This window comes from Vipera ursinii (genome assembly GCF_947247035.1).
Source record: "Vipera ursinii genome assembly, chromosome: 4".
In the NCBI taxonomy this organism is placed as follows: Eukaryota; Metazoa; Chordata; class Lepidosauria; order Squamata; family Viperidae; genus Vipera; species Vipera ursinii.
This window is the reverse complement of record NC_139514.1, coordinates 33,491,201-33,517,474: the sequence shown is the minus strand read 5'-3', so window position 1 is coordinate 33,517,474 and position 26,274 is coordinate 33,491,201. Positions and strand designations below refer to the sequence as shown.

General features: G+C 35.7%; 1 long non-coding RNA gene across 1 annotated transcript; it reads left to right on the top strand.

The window, feature by feature from the left end:
* The first annotated feature begins 15,736 nt into the window (after nucleotides 1–15,736).
* LOC310640638 lies at nucleotides 15,737–16,608 on the top strand. The gene is made up of 2 exons (XR_014492577.1): nucleotides 15,737–15,881; nucleotides 16,348–16,608. It is a non-coding gene; the product is annotated as an uncharacterized lncRNA (long non-coding RNA).
* Nucleotides 16,609–26,274: the final 9,666 nt, after the last annotated feature.

The window sequence follows — 26,274 nt, the reverse complement described above, 5'->3', positions numbered from 1 at the left end:
CTGGCTCTTTGGCTTTGAAATGGAGATGGGCACCGGCCCCTAGAGTTGGAAACTACTAGAACACATGTGTGGGGAAAACTTTACCTTTTTTATTATAGTCTGAAGAACTGTGGTATCAATCAACTGAGATTAACTATAGAATTTCTCAAGTTTAGCCTTTGGTATCTCCAGGTACCAGAAGTACAGGCAGGATTCTGAAGAGGCAGAGGAACTAGAGATCAAATTGCAAGCATACGCTGGATCATGGAGAAAGCTAGGGAGTTCCAGAAAAACATCTACTTCTGCTTCATTGACTATGCTAAAGCCTTTGATTGTGTGGATCACAAGAAACTGTGGCATGTTCTTCAAGAGGTCGGAGTACCAAACCATCTTATTTGTCTCTTGAGAAACCTATATGTGGGTCAAGAAGCAACAGTGAAAACTGGACATGGAACCACTGATTGGTTCAAAATTGGGAAAGGAGTACAGCAAGGCTGTATACTGTCGCCCTGCCTATTTAATTTATATGCAGAGCACATCATGAGAAAGGCAGGGCTAGATGAATCAAAAGTTGGAATTGAGATTGCCGGAAGAAATATCAACAACCTCAGATATGCAGATGATACCACTCTAATGGCAGAAAGTGAAGAAGAACTAAAGAGGACTCACTGGAGAAGAGCCTAATGCTGGGAAAGATTGAGGGCAATAGAAGAAGGGGACGACAGAGAATGAGGTGACTGGATGGAATCACTGAAGCAGTAGGCATGAGCTTAAATGGACTCCAGAGATGGTAGAGGACATGAAGGCCTGGAGGAATGCTGTCCATGGAGTTGCGATGGGTCAGACATGACTTTGCAACTAACAACTATAATCTCCAAGTAAGGCTCAGAAAGTTTCTGTCTAAAATTCTGGATAGCCACTGCAAAATAACTTTAATCCACACTGACCTTTGTGGCATGGTATTCTGGCTTAATATAAGGCAGTTCACTGAGCACAAATGTCATAAACTGCCATTAATATTAAGTATAGTTCTGTCTCCCTCTTTTCTTCCTTGCCCTATATGCTGTTCACTGAGACTCTGAAATCTCAACTTTTATTTCCATTTAGTGCAGGGGTGTCAAACTCAATTTCATTGAGGGCCGCATCAGCATTGCGGTTGCCCTCAAAGGGCCGGGTGGGCATGGCTAGAGTGCGTATGGCCTATTGGGTGGGCATGGCCAGCTCTATGGGAGCCTGGGCAGGAGTGGGACAGTTCTGAGGGTGTCTGGCAGAAGGAGGGTCTCTGGGCCAGGGCCAAGGCAGTGGGGGCCATTCCCTCACTGTTTCCAGGATGGCTTCGTGGGCCACATGAAACCACTTTGCGGGCCGGATCTGGCCCCTGGGTCTTGTGTTTGACAGGTCTGATTTAGTGCTTGATTAAACTGCAGTGTAAATGGTTTAAAGGCTTGTTTTTAGTTGCAGAAAATCTTCATCATGAATCAGGCCTCCCAATCTATTAAATGGTCCTGGCTGTTATCACTGCTATTTTCCCACTCAGTATTTCCTAGTTAATCAATACCTCTTGTATACTAGATAGTATTATTTCAAATTCCAAGTTATTGCTAACATTATCATGACAACAATCATTTGACTTTTTCTTCAATGGTAAATATTACAAAATGCCTTTAAATAAAGAGTATTTCAGGCTATAAAAATGTTGGTAGTCAGGGTAAAATCAACAAAAGTCTATAATTTGTTTTTGTTTCTTCTTTACTATATCGCACAGTAAATTGCATTTGAAATCTTCCATCTTTTCAATTTTTCCAGGGTGCTTTGTGAAATAAACAACATGAAAACAATGGCCACTGCCTCCTCTTTCCAGAGGAAATAAAATAAAAGTAAATTGGGTTGATAGGAACATCCTACAGAGTGAGGCAAAATGAAAGAGAGTGAACATACATGTGGAGAACTCTCAGTTAAGATATGTTGTCTTACAGATGTCCAAGAAGCACTATAGGTAGTGTGTCCAGTGATGTGAGTGCAGTGTGTCAAGCAGGGCTAACACATTTGACCTGGTGTCCTTCATATGTTCTTTCAAATATTATGTGACTGATTTATAATGTAATTTGCTATGGTGTGATTTCTCTTTTGAAACTTAGCATCGTCAAATAACCCAACCATTCAGTGACAAGAAGGAAGTAATATTTCATCTATAATAGGATTTAAATATTTCTAACAGCAAACAATATTGTTACTTGCTTTGATGATGAATACTTTGATCTGTTTGGTAATGCTGTTGAGAAAGTTTTTTCAAGAGCCCACAAAAACTCATAACGAGTAGAAAATGAGTTGGCTGATGTTGTCCTTGCCCCTATGTCTTCATATACATCTGGCCCAGGTGATAACTTTCTGATGATGCAAAATAGATTAAAAATGTGAAACAAATGTTATTTATAAGATAAACTAATAAGCACATTCTAAATGATATGACAAATGGTAAGTTACCACTTGTAGCTCATACTTATTCCTAATTTTCTTTTGTTTAGAATTTTGTCTATACGGTAATTTAGTTGAATATACCAGATCATCTGTTTTTTTTAGAAAAAAAGTAAATACATTTTGCCATTGCCTTTTCTTTTAAATTAAATTTTCCTCATTTCAATATTTACATCAAATATTTCTTAAAGAAATGTTAAAACTGAAACATAATTAGGTAGTTGTGAAACATCAGTATTGCAGTATCATATGGTCCATATAATGAAATTATTTTGCTTTAGCAACCTATCTAACAACAACAACAACAACAACAACAACAACAACAACAACAACAACAACAACAACAATAATAATAATAATAATAATAATAATAATAATAATAATAATAATAATAATTATTATTATTATTTAATTTCTATACCGCCCTTCTCCCGAAGGACTCAGGGCGGTGTACAGGGCAATACAATAAAAAATACAATGTACAAAATTTAAGAAAGAATTAAATAGTGTAGCCCAAATTACAATAAAAATTAATAAAATTAATATTAAAATACCCCACTCCCATCAGACCAGGCCGGCTTGTTCAAATAAGTAAGTTTGTTCAAGTAAGTAAGTCAGGGCGGAAGGAGCGAAGGTCAGGAGCCATCCAGAGCTCAACCGGTAAACGGTTCCAATGGTCTGGTGCGCCCACAGAGAACCCCCCCTGGGGGCCGCCAGTTGACACTCTTTGACCGACGGCACCCTGAGGAGGCCCTCTCTGTGGGAGCACACTGGACGAAGGGAAGTTGATGCCGGCAGCAGGTGCTCCCGTAGGTAATCTGGACCCATGCCATTTAGGGCTTTATAGGTCTTTTAAATTAAATTTTCCTCATTTCAATATTTACATCAAATATTTCTTAAAGAAATATTAAAACTGAAACATAATTAAACATATATGCTCATAATAAGTACATAAACATTTAATATATGATCAAAACATGAAAACGTTCCAATAGAAGATAATACATATAGGTCAGAGTAGAACTGTGGAGTTCTTGGTGCTTTCTGAGCTTGGTACTGTAGTTTGTTTGCTTACATTTCATAACCCAGTTAGGTAGCAACATCAGTGCTAGTGAGCTTGCTCCTTGTTTATATACAGCAGTTTTCCCCGCCAGTGTTGATGGGAGCGTAATTTTCTCCTTGATAGTTTCTCAATTAAGGTTTTCTCCTCGATTGTTTTTCTGATGTGAATCTCTGGTTATTGGGGTGTAGGTGGGTGGAGGGGATATGTTTTGGTCTTTTTTTTCCTTCTCAATTTTTTTTATTGTCAGTTTTGAATTGTGTATAAATGTGGTTTATCTCTATGTGTCTATTGATGGATGATTTGTCTGAATGCCAAGTTTCCAGGAATTCCCTAACATGTTAGGATTTAGCTTGGTCTAGGATGTCCATAGTTTCCCAGTTGAAACCATGCTTTACTATTTTTTTTAATACAAATTTTATTGGTTTTAACTATAACAATCTCCAGTGCCTAGTATATATATAGCATGTTGTCTTAGTTTATGTTTTAATAAAAGAAAAAACCCCCAATAATATTCAATTAACAATCAGTAATGATTAAGTTTGATAATTCCATAACTAGTATATTAATTAATAATATATTTTTTGATCTTCCCTTCTCCCGTTTATATTCTCCTTCTTCAACCTTAAACAAAACGTAATTCTTTATATTTTCAACATATAAATGGTTAAATGTAAAGACATTTTTTAATATTTATACAAATATATATAGCATTTTTTTAGTTTATATTATTCTTATAACCATCATCTCACTAATTCACCATGCATCCTATTTTCGTAATTTTTGTTTAAGCTTAATTTCCCTTATATTCAATCCAATTCTTATCAGTCATAATTTCTTCATATGTTAGTCATCTAAATGTCCAAATTTTCCCTATCATGCATTATAGTATAATCCTGTACTTATTATCTATCTTATAGTATCTAGCATAAATCAGTTTATATCCCTTATAATAATAAAAGTTACATCAACCCACTATTTTTACATTTCATATATTGTAGAACATACTATATTACTTAAATCTCTTATTCCACTTGTTATAGGGCCCCTTTATGTTCAAGGTTCTCTATTCTTTTAACCATATTCAAACAAGTGTTTGTTCATGTAATAGTCCATCTGGTAGGGAGAGTCAAATCTCTTGCATCTGTCTCTGGTTTTCTTCTTTTGCCGGTTAATGTGCCAGGTTGATGTAATCCGCTTACCCAGCAGTTCCTGTATTTTTGCAAATGTTGGGAATAGAAAACATGAAGTAAGTAAGATGTATACTTTCTTTCTCCCAAACTCTGATAGTTCTCCTAAAAATTCTATGGTCCATTCCATTTTTATTGTTGTATCAGAATCTTGTAGATTTTTTCCTGTTTGTATTAGATTGTAATTCTTTTCATTTGTTGTTTCATCAATGTCATCATCTTCTTCTAATTTGTGGTCTGTTATCTGATTTCTTTGTTCATTCGTCACTATATTAAGATAAATCAAGATTCTAGGAAGGTTATGATAAAGAGAAAGAGAAAAATATATAAAGAAGTGACTTTTAACTTTCATTCCAACTATAAACAAATGTAATAACTCTGCGCTCCATATATGGTACAAACAGATATCTCTTCATTCTAAATCATGTCCTTTATTTATAAGCAAATCCATCAAACATCAAATTTTCAATTCTGCTATAAAACAGTCCATAAAGAGTTTCCAGAACTTTGAAAAAAAGTCTTTATCAAATAAACTGATTTTATATTTCCTTTTAATCTAACAGTCATAATCTTTAGTTAATTCAAATATTGTCATACGATTTAGTTGCTCTTCAAGAAAGCAAAGCCGCATCTGCACACACATGGGATCCAGGAAGCAGGCAAAAACACACGCCCCCAGTCTGTGGAAAAACTGTCCTCCATAGACCTAGTGCCTGGCTCCCAAAACATTGGGGATGCTGCAATAAACTGTTCTTTTCCAAAGCATTCTCTTGGCTTGTCATTTATAGTGCCACTTTCAGTACTTGCCTTGCAGTCTTGTCTTGCAGTCTCATGACAATAGAAGCAAGGCCATGAAGTCATATTGCCAGGTTTTTAATAAAACCTTAGTATTGGCTTTAAGGAGGGAGCTTCTGCACAGAATCTAGCATCAAGTTACTGTGGGAATTGACTGCCTTTGGGCTATCCATGCTGTCATTATGAAGGAACTCTTGATATTTTTTTATGAGAATTTTGGTATCATCTTGCTTAGAATGCGTTCTTTTTATACGCTTTTAAATCTGTTTGCTTGAGTTAATAATAAAGCTTAAAGTCTTTTTATTTATGTTGTGGTTATTTTCTTGGATCTAAAATAACCAATTGCCTGGGTATATGATCACTACGAAAAGTAGCAATGTGTATACATGAATTTTAAACATGTAAATCAACTTCATATTTTTTCCTTTACTACACAATAACTTGTCATTTTCTCTAAAAATAGGGAGGGGGAAATCTTCCCATGACTTAGATATTAACAAATCTTTAAAACCTCGTCATTCAAACTTAATCAAGAAAAATTACATTAGGGTCTACCAGAAACAACAACATATTAAAGACTTCAAATGATGTTCCTCAAATTAATTTATTATCTTTTCATCTCTTTTCAAATTTAATACCATAGCTTATAGCTTTCTTTAAAAATGCAACACAAACTCTCTTCTTCCCATGTCTTATGTGTAAACAAATATTTAAAGCTTCATCATTCAGTCAAGTAAAACCCATCAAAAGCTACTAAGAAAAAAGAATCATATACATTTTGACTTTGATCGAATAAGCCATTCATTTAAAGGTCTTGATATTTATTCATTTTAATTAATACTCCAAAAGCTTATTTCTTTTCTTTCTTTTTTATATTTTCTCAAGAATTCTTTCCTAAGTGTAACATGTGTCTTTTGTAAATACAAAGTAAGAAAATTGTCCATGTTAAAATCAATATATCTATCACTCTTCTGGCTTATTATTTGTGTGTCCCTTTGAACTATTAAAATGTGAGCCAGGTTTATTTATATGTCCTTTGTTATATCTTTGTCAGCGTTATTCTTATATCCTCTCAATTATAAATCCACATCTAAAACAGCGTGGTTTTCAGTGGTGTCCTCTTCTATCTCTTCTTTTAAGCCCATCTTTATAATATCACACAGTCTAAAGAGAAAGTTCTGGTATATTGTTGCCAAATATCCTTGAATTTTTCAAAAGTTATAATAAGGTAAAGGTAAAGGTTCCCCCACACATGTGTGCTAGTCGTTTCCAACTCTAGGGGCCGGTGCACATCTCCGTTTCAAAGCCGAAGAGCCAGCACTTGTCTGAGGACGTTTCCGTGGTCATGTGGCCGGCATGACTAGACACCAAAGGTGCATGGAACGCTGTTACCTTCCCACCGTAGTGGTCCCTATTTTTCTACTTGCATTTTTACATGCTTTCGAACTGCTAGGTTGGCAGAAGCTGGGACGAGTAACAGGTGATCACTCTGTTACGTGGCACTCGGGATTCAACCTGCCAAACTGCTGACCTTCTGATTGACAACCTCAGCATCCTAACCCACTGAGCCACCGCATCCCTTCTAGAGAGTGTTACTGTTATAGAAATACATAGAGGGGAGCTTCTTTGAGCTCTATGGAGAAAAAGTGGGATACATAAGCACATTTTGTAAAATAATCCAGTAAGCAGCTAAAATACATATGTGCAAAAAGAGAGATGGAGAGGAACAGCATAGAGAGATGGAGAGGAAAAGCATAACCAGATAAAGGGATACAAGTAATATCTAGCAAACAAATTAAGTTTCTCTATGGAAGTACCGCTTTGGATGTCATCTCAAGAAGCTTGGGTTTTTGTTTTGTTTTTTAGAAAAGAAATGATGATAAGGCCAGATTGGTGGACTTATGCTCAAATAATACTTTTTAACTAAGTTAAACCCAGTCTTAAATGTAAGGAAGAGTTGAAGCCAGAAGGATATATTTGTCATATATGTACAATTGAAAGAAAGGTTTAAACTAGAGAAAAAAATAATATGGGTTTGACTCTGTAAAAAATGTTTCTGTCCAGAGGATAGGACAAGAAGTAATGGCACTCGGGATTCGACCCACCAAACTGCCGACCTTCTGATCGACAAGCTCAGCGTCCTAACCCACTGAGCCATTGCGTCCCTTCAAAATTATAATACTTTTCTCTATTTTGAGTGGATCTTCTTTAATTATAACCTTTGATTCTTTCTGGTTGCCTCAAGGTCAGCCTCAAGGTCTCCTCTTATCATGTTTTTCCTCTCCAGAACATTTTCTCAGGAAGAGATTTCTTACACTTAAACTCAAAATCTTCATATATATTTTAATAGGATTTTAAACATGCTAAATGAATTATAATTATTTCAAAATCTCATTTCCAGCTAATCTAGCCATCTAGTCTGCTAAAAGTTTTCTGAAATCAATATTCCAAACACCCTTTGCTGCCTATTTCCTAATAAAAAGGTTTTTTAAGAAAACTTTTAAGTTTACATAAAACCTCTTGTACTATGGGTTGAAGGAAAATAACCCAGCATAATAAAAACATGTACTTCTGAAGGTTCTTAAAATCCAAAAGGCAATTTACAAATCATTTCCAGAAAAAGTGATTAAAAAAGAAATTGGGCAGACCCAATTTTTCCCTTTGAAATTTTGAACCCCAGTTTTAGCAAAGCTGACTCATCTGCTCCTAGAGCTCTAAGTCTGTCAGAGACCAGTATATTTAGAGTCTGGTCATAGAAAGCATCTGTACAGAGACCTGTGGGTGTTCCCAAGTCCCCTCCTTCATCTAGAGAGGAATTCAAGGAACCAATTCATTCTTCTGCTTCTTTTCCCACTATGGTTGTTAGCTCCACTCCTGGTGGCGCAGTGGTTAGAATGCAGTATTGCAGGCTAACTGTGTCCACAGCCTATGAGTTTGATCCTGATGACTCAGCTTTGCATCCTTCCGAGGTCGGTAAAATAAGTCCCCAGATTTTTGGAGGCAATATGCTGGCATTGTAAACTTCCCAGAGAGTGCTGTAAAGAACTAGAGTATGAGGCAGTATATAAACCTAAGTGCTGTTGCTATCCTTCATTCTCCATTGTGTTCCTGGAAATCACCAATATAATTTTTTTTTCTAGGCAGGTGGGCATAATTTCCAAATTGCAGCAGTCTATGTTTTATTTTTTTTAAGAAAGCTTGTATGGAGCTATTTATGGCTGAAATGAATTCTTCAAAGTAAACATATTGCTAAAGGCTGAAAGTTTGGCTTTGCATCATCCTGGTTTTATCTGCTCCATTTTAAAAAAAAATTAAAACACTTTTTAATCATAGAAAGTTGGGAGAAAAAAGGAGTGTTTGGGGAAAGCAAGAGTAAAGTACAGTAAACATCTATAGGCACTTTGGTGCTTCTAAGTGTGGAACTAGGAACACGAGGACTGAAATAACACAACAGTATTTACAGCTGCTCTATAAAAATCAAACAAGAGATCTCTTTTTTCCTGCTGAAAGACTCACCTGGTCTTTGAAATTTATGTTGGGATGCATTGAAAAAATGGACAAATCAGGACAAAGTAGCACATAAATGCAAATAAAAAAAATATTTTGTTAAATATATACATGGAATTCAAAGTAAATTAATTAAGTACAATTATTGTAAGCAATTTTCTTTTATGGTTAAACAGCACTGTCTAGAGTATTTCTGCATAGGTCCTATGCAAAGTTTTACAGGAAGTCTCACTTTCTGCACTTCTACGTGGGATTTATAATTTATGAAAAAGATATTTTTAAAGTCTTTTCAAAATATTTCTCCAGTTGTTAGCCATGTGTGAATTAAATGTAATTGCAATGTAATTCATTTTGCATTTGAACATATCATTCATTATTTGGTTGATTTTGTTAATATCTTCATACTCTTTCTACTTATTTAGAACACTGTTATGTTGATAATCATAACATCACCTGGAATGACTTTTATTAAAAGAAATGCATACATTTGCACAGGGATCCTTGTTTTCAAAAACATTATTCCTCAGTGTAATCTTCTGATTGATTGGGTATGACTTTTTTCTTATCCTCCAGTAACAACAACATTGCTAGCAAAGTTCACATGAAGTTCATCAGATAAAAACTGACAATGTGGGCTATTTTGAATTGGGCATTGCTTTACAGAATATGCTTGGGTGTGTGTGTATCTATGTGTGTGTATACACGTGCACAAACATGTGTCTATGTGTATATTTCGTATAAGTGTAGATTATATCATTCTTCTGTCATTTGATCAATTTGCAATCTGGATTTTGTTTTTCTTCAGGTAAGTAGGACAATTTCTGTTGCTGTCATGCAAGTCTGTTGAGATCATCACTGTTGTCCCTTCACATTTATGGGAGCATTTGGCAGTAACACTGGAAGGTCAGAGCAGTAACAAAGATTACATGCACTTTGATAAGAACAAGGGAGCTAAGCTAAGGGAAGATACCAGCAGTCCTGATGGCCCAAGGAGACTTTAAATTTCTTTTCATGCTCCTATTGTCAACACAGAATGCAATAAAAGGAATGGAAGTCTAGCATTTTTCACCTGATTAAGATGTGGACAATATTTATATACAATTGTCAAACTTGTGATAGAAAACTTTCTAGATATCTACCTTTATTAGTGACCTAACTTTTATTTTCTTTGGGGAGGTTAAACTAACTCCCAATTTTCCTATCATATGGTATGAGGGTTTAGTGGGGCTAATATTGAGAACATTAAACAGTAAGAACATATTTCAGCATGTAAGGGGGGGCTGGTTTTATATGTAGTTTCATATCAATTGTATGAAAGTTATATTTTGTCTTAAGTTGAAAAATAGAGCAAATACTTTGCATGCAGAAGTTTCCATATTCAATCTGTGCTTTCTCAGTTAGGGCTAGAAAAACATTTGCCTAAAATCCAGACTGATGCTGCCAATCACTATTGACAATACACCACTAGGTAGCCTAAATATTGGAATTGCTATAATTTTGTGGACAGTTTTTAAAGATGCAATTCTATATGATTTGATTTGATATTTTTATTACATTTATCCACTGCATCACTCTAAGTGGAGTTTATACAGTATACAGATACTATTAATAAAATGCAGAACAATAACAATATAATGGATGCAATGGATGGAAACTAATTAAGGAGAGAAGCAACCTAGAACTAAAGAGAAACCTCCTGACAGTTAGAACAATTAATGAGTGGAACAACTTGACTCCAGAAGCTGTGAATGCTCCAACACTGGACGTTTTTAAGAACAGACTGGACAGCCATTTGTCCGAAATGGTATAGGGTTTCCTGCCTGAGCAGGGGGTTGGACTAGATGACCTTCAAGGTCCCTTCCAACTTTATTATTATTATTTATATTATTCTTATTCTTATTCTTCTTCTTATTATTATTATTAACAAAACTAAGGCTAGTGATGATGTCACAATTATTCACCTTTCAGAAAAGCCAAAGTTTTAGCAGGTTCCAGATGGCCAGAAAATCTATGTCATCACTTACAGTTGTCAATGACCATAATAACTCACTCACTCAGCCATGGAAGTGGGTGCCCTCCTTCCTTCATAGGCAGGCTGTTTTTATAGGAGAACTCCAACAGAGAACATCTTTGGTAGGTAGGAGGCTCTTAGCAGGTGTTCTCTGACTGTCCATGTTGGCTGGACAGAAATTATCTGGAATAGTAGTATCTCTGAGTCCTAGAACCTGACCTATACACAATTTTAAAGTAGCAACTAATATCTTCATTTGCACTTGGAAGTAAACTGACAACCACTGCAGGTCATGCAGGAGCAATCAAACAAGAACTGCAAATAACCAGTAAATAATCTACTGGCAGAAGTAAGTTCACAGGTAATGTTGTCCTTTATAGGGATTTGCTGAGACTGCACTGCTGCATTGTTTTAGATTAATACTCTGTATAAGGGTTTCACACACCCAAACATGGTTCAAGTACAAAAATATTGTTTGTGTTCAGTTATATTTGTTTATAAACCAGGTGATCATGTTTGGCTATGTCAAAAAACTACCGTTTGAGGATTCCAAATGGTTAAAATCTTAGTGATATGAGAAATAATAATATCTTGTTTAAAAGGTGGTGGTAGATATTTTTTTAAAAATAATTATATGAAATAATTCCAAATAACTGAGACATAAATTTGCCTAGTCATCTGCAGTTCGAGATAAGAGAAGGCTGTCACTTTGGTGGGCTATAATGTGCTGGAGTCCAGACAAACGTTTTCTGTGCCCCAGAATATATTCTTTAAACATTTGATTTTATACTGTGTCTTCAAGGACTGATTTTTGTGGAAAACAAAGAAAGGTCACAGCTGGCAAATTCAATTTTCCATTTTGCCAATTGTGCTAAAATAATCACTTCATTATTGCTGCAGAAATTTTCAGAACCATGATCACTAGCCATTTGTTTTACAGCACACAGATTTGTTATTCTGAAGAGTAATATCAGTAAGAGTTGTTCAATCTAAATTTCACAGAGTTCTGTTCCAAGTGCCTTGCTGCTTATTGAAATCAGAATCTGGCCTAATTTCTAGGGTGACCAATAGATAGCTTTGGTGTTTGAAATACTAATTGAAATTGCTATTTTAACAAGTAGGTAAATTAATTTACTTTATTGGCACCATTTTAGTTTTCCTGATCCTCCAGAAAATATTTGGTCTTCTTGAAAAATGATATTTTCAACAAATGTACAGCATTCTAACACATGTACATTAAGAGGGACACTAGTTGTCTTAGTCTGAACTGAATAAAGGACCAACAGTATTGATATCCAGAATGATCATTCTGTTTGGAAGGCTATTTTCCCATGCTAATAATTATTCTCTGTCACATAGAAGATTATTACTTTCACTGCTGTAGTGCTTTGCCATCATTGCAGCTAGAAGATGGGTTTCTTAAAATTGCTGTACCACAGACCCTCAGACACTGCTTATTGGAAGTAAGAGAAACACTCTGTCATATGCTTTGACATTGGTCCTATAAGGGACATGGTGAGTTGACTTAATAATTCTCCTAACTCATTCTCATGTCAGTCTGGTAGAGGACAACATCTGCTACACTAGCTATTGGACTCTGGATATTTATGGAAAAAAAACATTTACTGTAATTACTATCACTACTAGAAGCTCAATCGTCTAATAATTTTAGAAATTTCACTACTTCAGGATACAATTGTGTAAATTTCTTAGTTTTAGTAACTTTATGGTTTTGGAGTGCAAAGTAAAAGTAAATAATAAATAATAAACCTTTATTGTCAAAGTACAACATGTGTACATTGAGATTAGCAGAGCCTCCCCCCGTGCTCTCTCCCCCCAACACACAGTGACAACAAACCCTCCATCCTACCACACCATGTGAACCAACGACACCACACATCGGCCTCCCAAGTCAATTCTGCATAGGTTCACAGAGATTATAACCCATTTAAAAGCCTAACAGCCCACGGATAAAAGCTATTTTTCAGCCTGTTGGTACAGCTAGCTATACTCCTATATCTCCTACCGGATGGTAGGAGAGTAAAGAGATACCGTCCAGGGTGTGAGTCATCCCTGAGAATCTTCCTCACTCTTCCAAGGCAATGAGCCCTGGCAATGTCATCCAGTGGTGTCAGGGGACAGCCCACAATGTCTTGTGCTGTGCTCACTACCCTCTGTAATACTTTCCTGTCCGCGGCTGTCAGACCAGCATACCAAACCACAATACCATACGAGAGGATGCTCTCTATAGTAGACCGGTAAAAGAGGGTCATTAGCCGTTGTTCTACCCTGTTATTCTGCAAGACCCTAAGAAAGTGAAGCCTCTGTTGGACCTTTCTAGCCACCTGGGTTGTGTTAACTTTCCAGGTCAGATCTTCACAGAGGTAGACTCCCAGAAATTTAAAGGAGAAAACTCTCTCCACACAGTCCTCCCCGATGTAAAGTGGGGCAGGTTCCTCCTTTTTTCTCCAGAAGTCTAACACCATCTTTTTCATCTTGCCAATGTTTAGGTGCAAGTTGTTGTTACTACACCATATGGATAGTTTTTGTACCTCCGCCCTATATGCTGTCTCATCCCCACCTGTAATAAGACCCACCACAGAAGTAATAAAATAGAAGTAATAAAACAAAACAAAACTGGTGTTTTATCAAGAAAATCACATTTTACAATAACAGATGGTTAACAGAGGGATTTGAAGATTGGACTAACATGTTGACTTCATATATATATATATATATATATATATATATATATATATATATATATATATATATATATATATGTATATGTATATGTATATGTATATGTATATGTATATGTATATGTATATGTATATGTATATGTATATGTATATGTATATGTGTGTATATATATATATATATATATATATATATATATATATATATATATATATATATATATAATGACTAGATGTTGGATCAATTTGATTATTAGATAGGATGGGAAAGCTTATAACTATTTATAGATCCATTATGTATGGGAGGAAAACCTATCAAGGATTTTTTAAAATTAGATTTATTATGTTCAATGTTAGATATATTTGACATTTGCGCCCCCCTTTTTTTGTACACAGGAAGTATCAGTGTTGGATGTTAATTTTTATGTTTTGTGTTTTATTCTTCTTGACAAACAAAATAAATATGTTTAAAAAGAACCTCATGTTTTACTATACCATAAGTTATCATGTTATTTATTTATTTATTTATTTATTTATTTATTTATTTATTTATTTATTTATTTATTTATTTATCACACTTATATCCCACATTTGTTTTTTAAAGAACTCTCTTTGTGATTTATGCAATATAAGACAACATTAAAACAGTCTTGGTGCAAATTAAAAACAATAACCATATCCACCAATCGATAAAAATAAATGATTGTGTCTGGCTTTTACTCTAACCTACTTTGTAGTGGTAGTCTCTTTTCAGTTACATATGTGCAGATGAAAGGAATTAAAAAAATAAAATTAAAAAAAAACTGTCAAAACTGTGAAAATGCATTAACTTCAGGAACAGTATCCCTTGTCCATGACTAATGACATAATCAGAAAATCTGATCAATAATCTCAAAGCACCAAGCATTTGTTTTTAGAGTCACCAACATTTCTAAATGAAAATTCCTTTTTTCAAGTTGTTTTTCTTAAGCCATATGCTAATGAAGAAAGCTTTGCATTTTTGGCTGTCAACAAGTTCCAGGATATGTAGCTTTGCTTTTGAAATGATGCCAATAAGTCACCTTCTAATTAGGGGGAAGAAAACAGAATTCAGACAGCCCCTTCTCAACATGCAATATGATGTCTAAACAAGAGAAGATAACATAAACTACGATTCATATTTCACACCAGGCTGTATTACAACAGGGATCTTATTTTTAGGCATTAAGAAAGGTTCAGTATAATTGTCAATTTTGCTTTTAATGAGCAGAAGCCATTTAAAAGTGCAAACGGTCCTTATATAGTTAAATGTAGTTGTATATTTAAATTGTTTAACATCAAAATACAATGTTGTGAAGTTATAGGAAAGCTACTGTCCCATCCTCGTTATTTAGAAGAGTTGTTATTTAAATTGGAGGAATAGCAAGAGATTTCACCCAGGATGAGGAACTGAGCAGAAGGAAGAAAGATGTGCAATTTATAGTATATAGTCAGAACAGGCAAGGAAAAAGTCAGAGAAGGAAGATGTAGGACAAAGTCCTATTTGCATTTGATTAATTTTTAATACTGTACACTGTGTATTTTCCCCTAAGGTTTTATCATAGCCTGATATCTTATTTGTTACTTTAATGATTTGTTTATTGAACAAGTATCACAGTTTATTTATGGTAGTTATAATAGCATATTTTTCCTTATCTTCCAATGCACACAATATCAATAATTTACAATAACCATTGCAAAATAAGTAGGACTTTGTACTTGACTATTCCCAGTCTTAGTGCAGTACTTTAGCCTTTTATGTATGAGAGGTTTGATGATTTAGCTTGGATTTGTATTTAAATTGTCATCCTTTGCCTTTCAATTTTTTTTGACCTAATAAAAGTGGTAGATACACTTTTTAATACACTTTCTAAGATGCTGAAAGTCAATTAGACAAAACATAATCGTAAGTTCTATTTTTAGCCTTAAAGAAAAAAATATTTATTATATCTCAGGAAATAAAAGATTATTAGTGGTTATTTCAATGCTATATTTTATTTTGGAAAAGTGTGCAGTTATGTGCTTATATGGTACTTAATAGTTTTATTTATTTAGGCCTCAAATACATTCACAAACTATATAAAATGTTGATAGTTTGAATATTTGACTTGTTTTCCTAACATCTTTTTCTTTCAAAGGGAAAAAAGGTTTTAAAGAATTAGATATTTATTTATTTTATTTTATTTTATTACATTTCTATACCGCCCTTTCCCGGAGGACTCAGGGCGGTTTACAGGGTAATTAAAAACCAAAAATACAAAAGTTAAAAACCAAGTTTAAAAAAAGATTAAATTTATCCCTGTATAAATAAAACCCCAATTAAAATAAATTAATCCTCAGCCTGGGCCAGAGAGCTCGAAGAGCCAGGTCTTCAGGCCCCGGCGGAATGAACGGAGGTCGGGGGCAGTCCTCAGCTCCACTGGCAGCTGGTTCCAAAGGGCAGGCGCCCCCACTGAGAAGGCCCTATCCCTGGGTGTTACCTGCCTGCAATCTCTTACCGGTGGCACCCTGAGAAGACCCTCCCTGTGGGAGCGCACTGGACGAAGGGAACTTGATGCCGGCAGCAGGTGTTCCCTCAGATATCCCGGACTCAAGCCATGTAGGGCTTTATAGGTCATCACCAGCACCTTGATTCTTGATTCTATTCTTAATTTTTATTAAGTAGAAAACTTATTATAGTTGAGGAAGTGGAAGTAACAGGAATACTGAGAAACAGTAATTAAAGATAGAGTTCTTGATTTTAAAGGAAATTAAAATCATATTCTCCTCTGCACCTGATTTTATGTAACATTGATTTTATGTATTTACTAAGTATATATAGAGTCATTGCTGAATGGGCGGCACATAAAAATAAATGAAGAAATAAATAAATAATACTGCTATAATCTTGTTTCAGATACAAATATGACCAACACACAAACAAACACACACACACACACACACACACACAGAGACAGAGAGAGAGAGAGAGAGAGAGAGAGAGAGAGTCAGTATGGCATAATTATTAGAGTTCTGGGCTAGTCCTCTCTTAGGCACAGGTGTTATCTAAGTCAGCGCTCCCCAACTTTTCCAGCTATGTGGATTGGCAGTGGTAGCAGAAATGGGAGGAGGGTATGGTTTTGTGTGCACAACTTAATCCTGTGCATGCACAAATGGAGCTTTGCATGCTTGCCTGCCCCTTACACGGCCCAGTTCCCATTGGGCCATGGACCAATACTGATCAGTGAATTGGGGGTTGGGGACCCCTGATCTAAGTAACTTTGATAGAGATTCTTTCTTATCCTTAGCTGGGAAATCAAGAAACATTTGTCTACCAACCCACCCTGGACTGATTCAGGATAGTAATAGTAATCATCATCATCATCACCATCATCATTCATTCATTATGCCAGTTAATGACACCATTGCACAGTGAAGATGATCAAATGGTCTTTTCTCATACCATGCAGATACTGATGTGAGTGAATGTTTCAATCTGTATATGATTGAGCAGAAATCCTTCTAATAGTAATCAATGGCAAATTATGCCAGCATGACCCTTGCTGAGATGAGGACATTAACAAAACAAAGATCTTACATTTCATATAGATCTTGTGAAGAATTAAATACTACCTGTTTATACTATAGGAGAGATCTAATTTAAAATACTGAATTTGAAAACAGTGAACTACTAGTCAGTATGTCATATTATTACAATGTACAGAAAAAGAAATGTACAGTAAAAACAGTGTTCTGTGCGCCTTTGGCGTCTAGTCATGCCGGCCACATGACCACAGAGACGTCTTCTGAGAAGCACTGGCTCTTCGGCTTTGAAATGGAGATGAGCACCGGCCCCTAGAGTCGGAAATGACTAGCACGCATGTGCAGGGGAACCTTTACCTTTACCTTTACAGAAAAAGAAGCAGGCAAGCCACTTTTAGCATAGTAGGAATTAGTTTCTGTTTAACAACAAAGCAGGAAAAAACCCCACAAAAAATCTTTTAAAACCATCCTTTCAGCAAATATTCACCTCTTTAGTTTCTTTCGCTTTTTCCTACTTTCCTCTCATCAACCTTTCAGAATTCTCTGACTGCCAAGTGTGATACAGCATTCTCCGTGAGAGTTTTTCTCTTCACATCTTTTTTTTTTTGGGGGGGAGGAAATATCTATAAGTATGTTATTTTTAAACATTTGGCAGAAAAGATTAGAAAAGGGAAAAGGGTACCTTCAACATATTTTAGGTTTTGAATGAATCACTAAAAACCTTTTTTTTAAAAAGCTCGCCTTCTCTCACAATGCACACATTGCATAAGAAATGTCACATTATATGACATGTTCCTCTGTCTTGCCTCTGGTAAATGTCTTTATTTCACCACATTTATTTTCAGTGGGAGTGGAAATAAGTGAAGAGAAATAAAAATTTAAAATAAAATGATGGATTTTACTTTTACTAACTTTTTCTTTTGGCCATAATAACCAGAATGGCCCAGGGCCATTATTAATAACAGGTACAGACAGGGACATTCAGCATTCAGTAATGGAACCAACAACCTGTTGTAGGCTTATATGAGCCATAAGCAAGAAGTCACAGTGCTGGGTTACTTTTGCTTGCCACAGAAGATATTATGAATCATTTGTAGGCTATATGGAAGAAAACAAACACATTGAAAAAACTCTGAAAAATCTCATTGGGCTGATGCATTTCCCTTTAAATATTTAATATTGTGGCTTTAGGTCCTGTATACATGAGTATGTATTCATGACAGAGGAAAACTGTCTAAAACATACAAACCATATACTGGGATGATATGTATAATGTATTGGGCTTTGTCTTGCTTAAGAATATCATGTGGGGTTAATTTCTGGAAGGTTGCTCAAGCAGGGAAGCTGGCTAACGGCTCCCAGCTCCTCAGACAACCTGTCTCCAGCGCCACCATTCTAGGACGGCAATAGGTTGCTTTAAACTTATTGGCTGCCGCCTAGAGGCCAGGGTATAAATTGCTGCATTCGCAGCCTTGTTTCTCAGTTCAGTTCCTGCAACCAAATAAAGAATGATTCTTGCTGAACTCACTTGCCTCGTCTCGTCAATCAAGCAATGAAACCAGTATCTAACGATATGCATGCACAAAAACAAATTTACGGTTTATGTTTTAGGAAATAAGGCTTGTAATTTAGATCTGCAGTCACTGTTAAATAATATGGAGTTCTATTATTACTAATCTACATCAGGCCTCTATGTTAGTTTGCTTACAAGATAAGTAATACAGGGCTTTATAATTTGTGTAGGACATAATTTTTTTTTTTGCTAATCCAGCACTGTAAATAAAACAGCATTCACATACATTTAATATGTGAATTATAGTAGCATTATTGTCACATTTATTACCTTATGCTGCAATGTGTTAAGATACTATAATGTACATATAATTACTTGGCAAATAAAACAGTTCAAATTTAACTTTTTGCCAAATACTGAGGACAATTTTACCATTCCTCCAATTTCCTCAGTGTAGTAACATTTTCTCCAATCTTAGAAAAGAAAGTTACAGAAAATTGAAGTACTAGGCTTCTGGTTTGCCAAGTCAGCCGACATAGACGTCTGGAGGACAGCTCTCGTTTTCCACGTCCAGTTTCGCATCACTGGGGTGTCCTAAAAGGGCCAAAGAGCTGCCTTGGAGGGGCGACCAGATAGAAGGGGCTTTTGCAGAAACACGGGGGAGCTGCAACCCCCCCGTTAGTGCCTGCATTCCCTTCATACTGGCGGACGAAAGACTGGCCATAGTAATATGGCCAGTTACTAGGCTGCAGACAGCTGAAGTCAAACTTACCATCAGGCAACATTAAAGCAGCATGGAAGAGATGGGGGTAAGATTCCTCTCTTATACCTTAATCTTCTTCTTTTCACCTAAATAAGCTGCTAAGTACCTTCCCCCCTGTGGAGAGGGAGAGGAGAATTCAACCTTCCCTTCAAATAAGCAGCGAACAAGCCCGGGGGGTGTTTAAAAAAAAGTTGAAAAAAGAAACGGACTAAAAGAAAAGTATTTTCAAAGTACTTGGGGGACACCCAGTGGCTAAATCTGAAATTGCAATCTGACTTTCTCTTTAAAAAAATCAAGAAAGTGTTTAGGAAAAACAAGATAGGATTGACCTTGAACACCAGATGTGAAACTTCACTATGGAAGAGTTTCAAAAACAAATCTATGCTATGTGGAAAATATCTTACCAAACTTATCAGTTCCTTTCTTCAGCTGGTGATGAAATAAGAGCTTTTGGAAAAGAACTAGAAAGCATCTTGAACAAACAAACTCAAACTGTGACTACTTCTAATATTTTATTGGGACAGAACTTAACAGAAGAAATTGAACAATCAAATACATTGGCAGAAGAATTAAATATTCAACAAATACAGACTTTTGAAGATTATAATGGAAAAAAGGTGGAAAAAAAATCTATTCAGACCAGGACAATTATATCAAGAGGCGAAAATAATGAGAAGATTTGGTGCTGTTAACAGACTCCTCAATCCTTCAAAATTGGAGACTGGAGGGCCACTTCAATATGACAAAACAACACAAGAATGCTTTGATGATCCTGAGGCAAAGAAGCGAAAAATGACATGGCAAAGTAAGAAAGGAAGAATAAGATGGAAGAAATATGGACATTCTTAAGAGGCCTGAAATAGATAATATTAAAATAGACAGATTGTACTTGGATTACAAGAGTGTCAAACCGTCCCCGATGAGAAATCAGTCGATGAGTCATGGTACGGTTGACAACGATGGTTCCTTTATTCTCGAACTCCAAAGTAAATGCAAAGTCAGCATTGGAAACCACATGCCCCAACGCCTGCTTTATGCCGATACACGCCTCAGCCCCACCCTCCCCAAATCAAGCCAGCATCTCGCTGGCACCTATTAAACCCCTGTCCTCTTTCCATCCCCTCATGTGTACTCGCGCCCGTGCTCCCCTGTGACCCATCTGCCGTGAAGTAAGTACGTCATGTTATCCCCCAGCCCCCTCCCAATCCTAACCCTAAATGCCCATTGTGTAGCCATCCCTCCATACCCCACTACGTCACCCTCAGCCCCATGTAGCTCTGATAAACTCTTCCACACATCCCACAATGAGTGTTTGCCAAGGCCCGGCTCCGGACCATCCGGTGTTCCCAATAATGGCCAATGGTCACAAGGCCTCATCAGAGTACAGGCACCATCATAGACAGACCTGTCCCACCAGGACCCCTCTCGGCCGACCATGCGCCCTCCCAACGTAGGCCTATCTATAGTCGGGCCTCCAGCGGCTACCTCCAGCAGCAACTGTTGGGGTCCTTGTGTGACTGGGCAGTCTGGGGTGTCCTTTTGAGCATCTGTGGGGCCTTCCTCAGGTCCCTCTGATGCAAGCACGACGGAGAGTCCTGGAACAGCTGATCGTCAGAGCGCCGGAACCCAGACGTGTGAAGCAGCTGGCTGCCGGCCTCAGGAGGCGACGAACAGCTGGAACTCTTCCGGAGCCCACAGAGCAGGTGGCAACCGAGTCTGAGAGTGTGGGGCCCACGGAACAACTGGTTGTTTGGCCTGTACCTTTAGAGGCTGACACCCAGCTGGTCGTTGGGACCGCCGCTCCCGTGTCTGTGTGGGCACAGAGCCGTGTGGGTGGGTGGACGCCTTAAGTTCTAGTCCAGTCCCTGAACGCCCCTTGTAGTGTCAGGCCCACGGGGAGAGATTGTTTTGATGAGTAGATAAAAATACTGACAAATTAAAAAAAAAATAAAAATAAAACACAGATGTATGAATACTAACATTGAAATATTGAGTTCCTTAAATGATATGGATTAAGATGTATATATGTTAAAAATGATAGAATATAACTAATATACTTGGATGTAGTGACATGAGAGGATGTATTAAATGTTGAAATGGAAGAAATTTTGGTTAATTTTTAATACAGTATGTGGAAACTATAAATGAGAAACAAGAATATTATATTGTCCTCCTCCTCTTTCTTCTCCTTGCAATTTGTATTCTAATGACTACTATTCTAATATTGTACTACTAATATTGATATGGAAATGAGATAAATAAGAAGTGTATTAAATTACTAGGTATTGGAGAAAATTGTGTAAAGGGAATGGAGGTTATTTAGCAATATGAAAATGAGAAATTTTAAACGTTTAATTTTAATATCAATATAAAATTAAAGCTAGAAAAATATATAAGGTGTTTGATGTTTTAAAGATGGAATGTTAAAAAATAAAATATACTAAAGTATTGATAAATATAAGAAAACCATTAAATGACTGATGGATAGCAATGAGAAGTATGTTAATTTAGATAAGAGATAGTATGTATTAAAGGAAAAAAGAGAGAGGAAGTTTTGGTTACAACAATTTGGAGATTTGTAATAATATGTATTTGTCTGAAATGGAACTATTGTAACCCAGACACCACATTGCTTTTTAAAGATACTATTGTAATATTGGGAAACTAAATTTTAAAAAAGAGAAGAAATTTGAAGTACTAATAGATAGAAAATGCACCCTGCCCAATCAATTACCATTAGAAAATGGTTGCCTCTACATCAGGTATAAAGTAATAGAAAATCATCCTCACTTTTTGTAAGGATAGTGGCTGTACATGAAGTGAAAGACTGCACTCTCTCAGATTGAAAAATAGGAATATAAAATCAAAACCATTTTTTCCCAAACTTAGAAAATAGTTTAGCCCAGTACTAGGAAAAATGAATATGATTACATCAGTATAATGTAAATAAAACTGTAAACAATTCCTAATCATTTACTAGTCTCCAACGATATTATTTTACTCATAAAATGTTCAGCTACTCGAACTCCTGGGTTCCTTTCATTCTCCACATTCTTTTTTTTAAAAACATATTTCCACATTCCTATTCCATTGCCTAGTTTATTTCACTGCTTTTGGAGTAAGTGACAATGACAAAGTAAAAGAAATCATCTATCCCAGATGAAAATATCTATCCCAGATTACTTTTCCCCACACAGAAAAAAGTAAGTGAGTGATCAGGGAAGAATCTGTTTCAAATCTCCAGATTATATAATTTAAGTATCTGATTCTGAGAGTCAGCTGTAATTAAATTTTACTGTGATACAAATCAGTTTTATATAGACGTTTTCAGTCAGAGCAGAAATATACCATAATCAAATACTTTTGAGTTTGCACAAAAGTTCAAACATGTACTTTCTTTTGACATTTATTTCAATGCCTGTTAATTAATTACTGGCTAAGAAAGTTGCCAGCACTATAATACATTAAAGGGCATACGTACTTACAAAAGGGGTTATTTTCTTTTGGAATAAGCAGTATTATACACATCACATAAAGGAGTGAGAAATACTAAGTTAACAAAATAATAAGTCTGAAATAAAGAAATACAGAAATACAGAAAGGAAGGAAGGAAGGAAGGAAGGAAGGAAGGAAGGAAGGAAGGAAGGAAGGAAGGAAGGAAGGAAGGAAAAGGAAAACTAGTTAAAACTAGTTATACCAATAGTTATACATTGTATAATTATATATTCATTACCCTTCTTATAGTAATACATTTGTTATCCTTCTTCATACTTTTCTTATCTTGCATGAAAAGTGACTGTACATTCATTATATCCATACAGTCCTTCATACATTATCTTTTTAAATTTATTTAAACTTCCACCTGACATTCCTTCTCTCTATTTGAACAAACCTCCTCAATATAATTCTTCTGTACCGGCCATTCAATTTTTATTCATTATAGAAATATTCTCAACCATATCTCTCATTTTACCACATAAGCTTCTCACATTTCATTCAACTTCATTTCAGCCAAGGTATTTATTTATGATTTGATTTATATGGCTGTCCATCTTACAGAGTGATTCTGGGTGGCTAACACAGTTTAAAACATCAATAACTAGTAGCAAAAATAATAAAAAAGCATGCAATAAAATCAGAAAAGCAGAAAATGACTGCTGAGAATGAGCCAACAATAATACCTTCACAGGCTCAAGTAACCTTCTGGCCCCCATGCATGGAAAGTCTTCCAGGTCTTGAAAGTGTTCTGTAAGGCGGGCAGGGCTGGACTAATCTAATCTTAGCTACTGTGTTCCAAAGGGCAGACACTGCATTTTCCAACTCTCACTTCCAAATAATGAAGTAGGTGAGAGCACACATTTAACCACAATCATTTTCATTTTTTAAAAGAAAGTATAAATTCTTGCAAGCTATCTACTAACACTTTACCACAACTGATATGTCTTAAAGTGTATCCATTCTTTTCTCATCATACTGTACATGCTGCAGGGTATTTTTGAATCTGTGTATAAGTTAAGTTTTCTCTCTATAGAAATTGAGTAACAGTGATGCTGCACACTGCTTCATATCTGACTCAGCCATGAACCAGTCTGTATCTCCAAAGTTACTCTTCCTGATTATTGTATAAGCATTTTATTAACTTAATCAAGTGTTCTGGAATATTTTTTTCCTGAGTGTTTAATGTACTCAAAGGCTTTGCTATAGTCAATGAAGCATAAATATACACAAATTCACATGTTTGCTTCACAATCCAGCAGACAGCATTTGCAATGTTGTCTTTCTTCCTGTGAAATCAGCCTGTTTTGCAGGCAGCTCTTTTTCCATCATTGTGATTAGGTTTTTAAACAAACATCTGCTAGGATGTGATATCAGGGGGTTGTACAGTTGTATTAACAGTTGCATGGATCACCCATCTTGGGGACTGGGATGAACACAGATGTTACCAGCCATTCATTATATATACATTATATATATATATATATATATATATATATATATATATATATATATATATATATATATATATATATATATATATATATATATATATATATATATTATGTTTAAGTATTTGTCAAGGCTTTTTGAATGGACCTTGCTAATTAACTCTTTCATTCCTGTTTTGGCCCGGCTCAGGGCTTATCCACAGGAACTAGTCAACTTATGACAGCTCATTATTTGTGCAAATTATTCAAATTGCTAATAAAGAATTTGGGAGGCTAAGATGATCATTTCGAACTATTTATGTTCTCATCAGTTAGTCATACCCTTTATCTGAGATTCGAACCCGGGCTGATTATATATCAGGCAGTGTTTTAACCTCCTGAGCCACGGGTTCCTTCTCTCTTATATTAGCTGGAAGGCAAGGCAAATGTATGTTTAAGTATTTGTCAAGGCTTTTTGAATGGACCTTGCTAATTAACTCTTTCATTCGAATCTCAGATAAAGGGTATGACTAACTGATGAGAACATAAATAGTTCGAAATGATCATCTTAGCCTCCCAAATTCTTTATTAGCAATTTGAATAATTTGCACAAATAATGAGGTGTCATAAGTTGACTAGTTCCTGTGGATAAGCCCTGAGCCGGGCCAAAACAGGAATGAAAGAGTTAATTAGCAAGGTCCATTCAAAAAGCCTTGACAAATACTTAAACATACATTTGCCTTGCCTTCCAGCTAATATAAGAGAGAAGGAACCCGTGGCTCAGGAGGTTAAAACACTGCCTGATATATAATCAGCCCGGGTTCGAATCTCAGATAAAGGGTATGACTAACTGATGAGAACATAAATAGTTCGAAATGATCATCTTAGCCTCCCAAATTCTTTATTAGCAATTTGAATAATTTGCATATATATATATATATATATATATATATATATATATATATATATATATATATATATATATGTTTTCTCCGGCCTGATGATGACGGATGGGATTTCGTCGAAACGTCGCCACAACTTTCTGAAGATGAAAGGAACGCGGGAAGAAACCCGAGACTCTAGATCTACATATATATCTAAACAAATATATATATATATATTTGTTTTCTGAGGTTTTCGCGGGTGTTCGTATGTGGATCTTTGGTTATTCGGGTTTTTCCCCACGTAGAACTAAAAGTGTAGGGGCGACGTTTCGACGGAATCCCATCCGTCATCATCAGGCTGGTGGCTTCTGCTTCCTTCTTCTGGGAGAAGCATGTGGCTGTTTGTTCCTCTTTTTTAAACTATATATATATATATATATATATAGTCTGGAATTTTTGTCTTGGTGCTAAGTTAGCCAAGACCTTTAGAATGCCATTTTAGTTTTAGCAGGTTTTTTTTTCATGTGCTATGTGTCAGCCCCAGCACTGAGATTAGCACTATTTTTACTAGGAGCCTGACATTCCTTTTATTGGGAATGGCTATAGTAACCAAAACTGCAAGTCTGATTTTGCCTTGCACCCTGCCTTCTTTATACTAATGTTAATTATGTTAATGTTAATTATCGCAATATATATATATATATATATATATATATATATATATATATATATATATATATTGCGATAATTAACATTAACATAATTAACATTAGTATAGTAAAGTGATCAGCACAAAAGCATGGTTTAAATCCAAAGCAAGCAGAAAGTACATGTAAGCAGGCCATATATATATATACTAACAGATCTAGTTTATCTTTATCAAGACTATTTTACTAACTTTCACATAGTGAGAGTATTACTACTTAAACATAA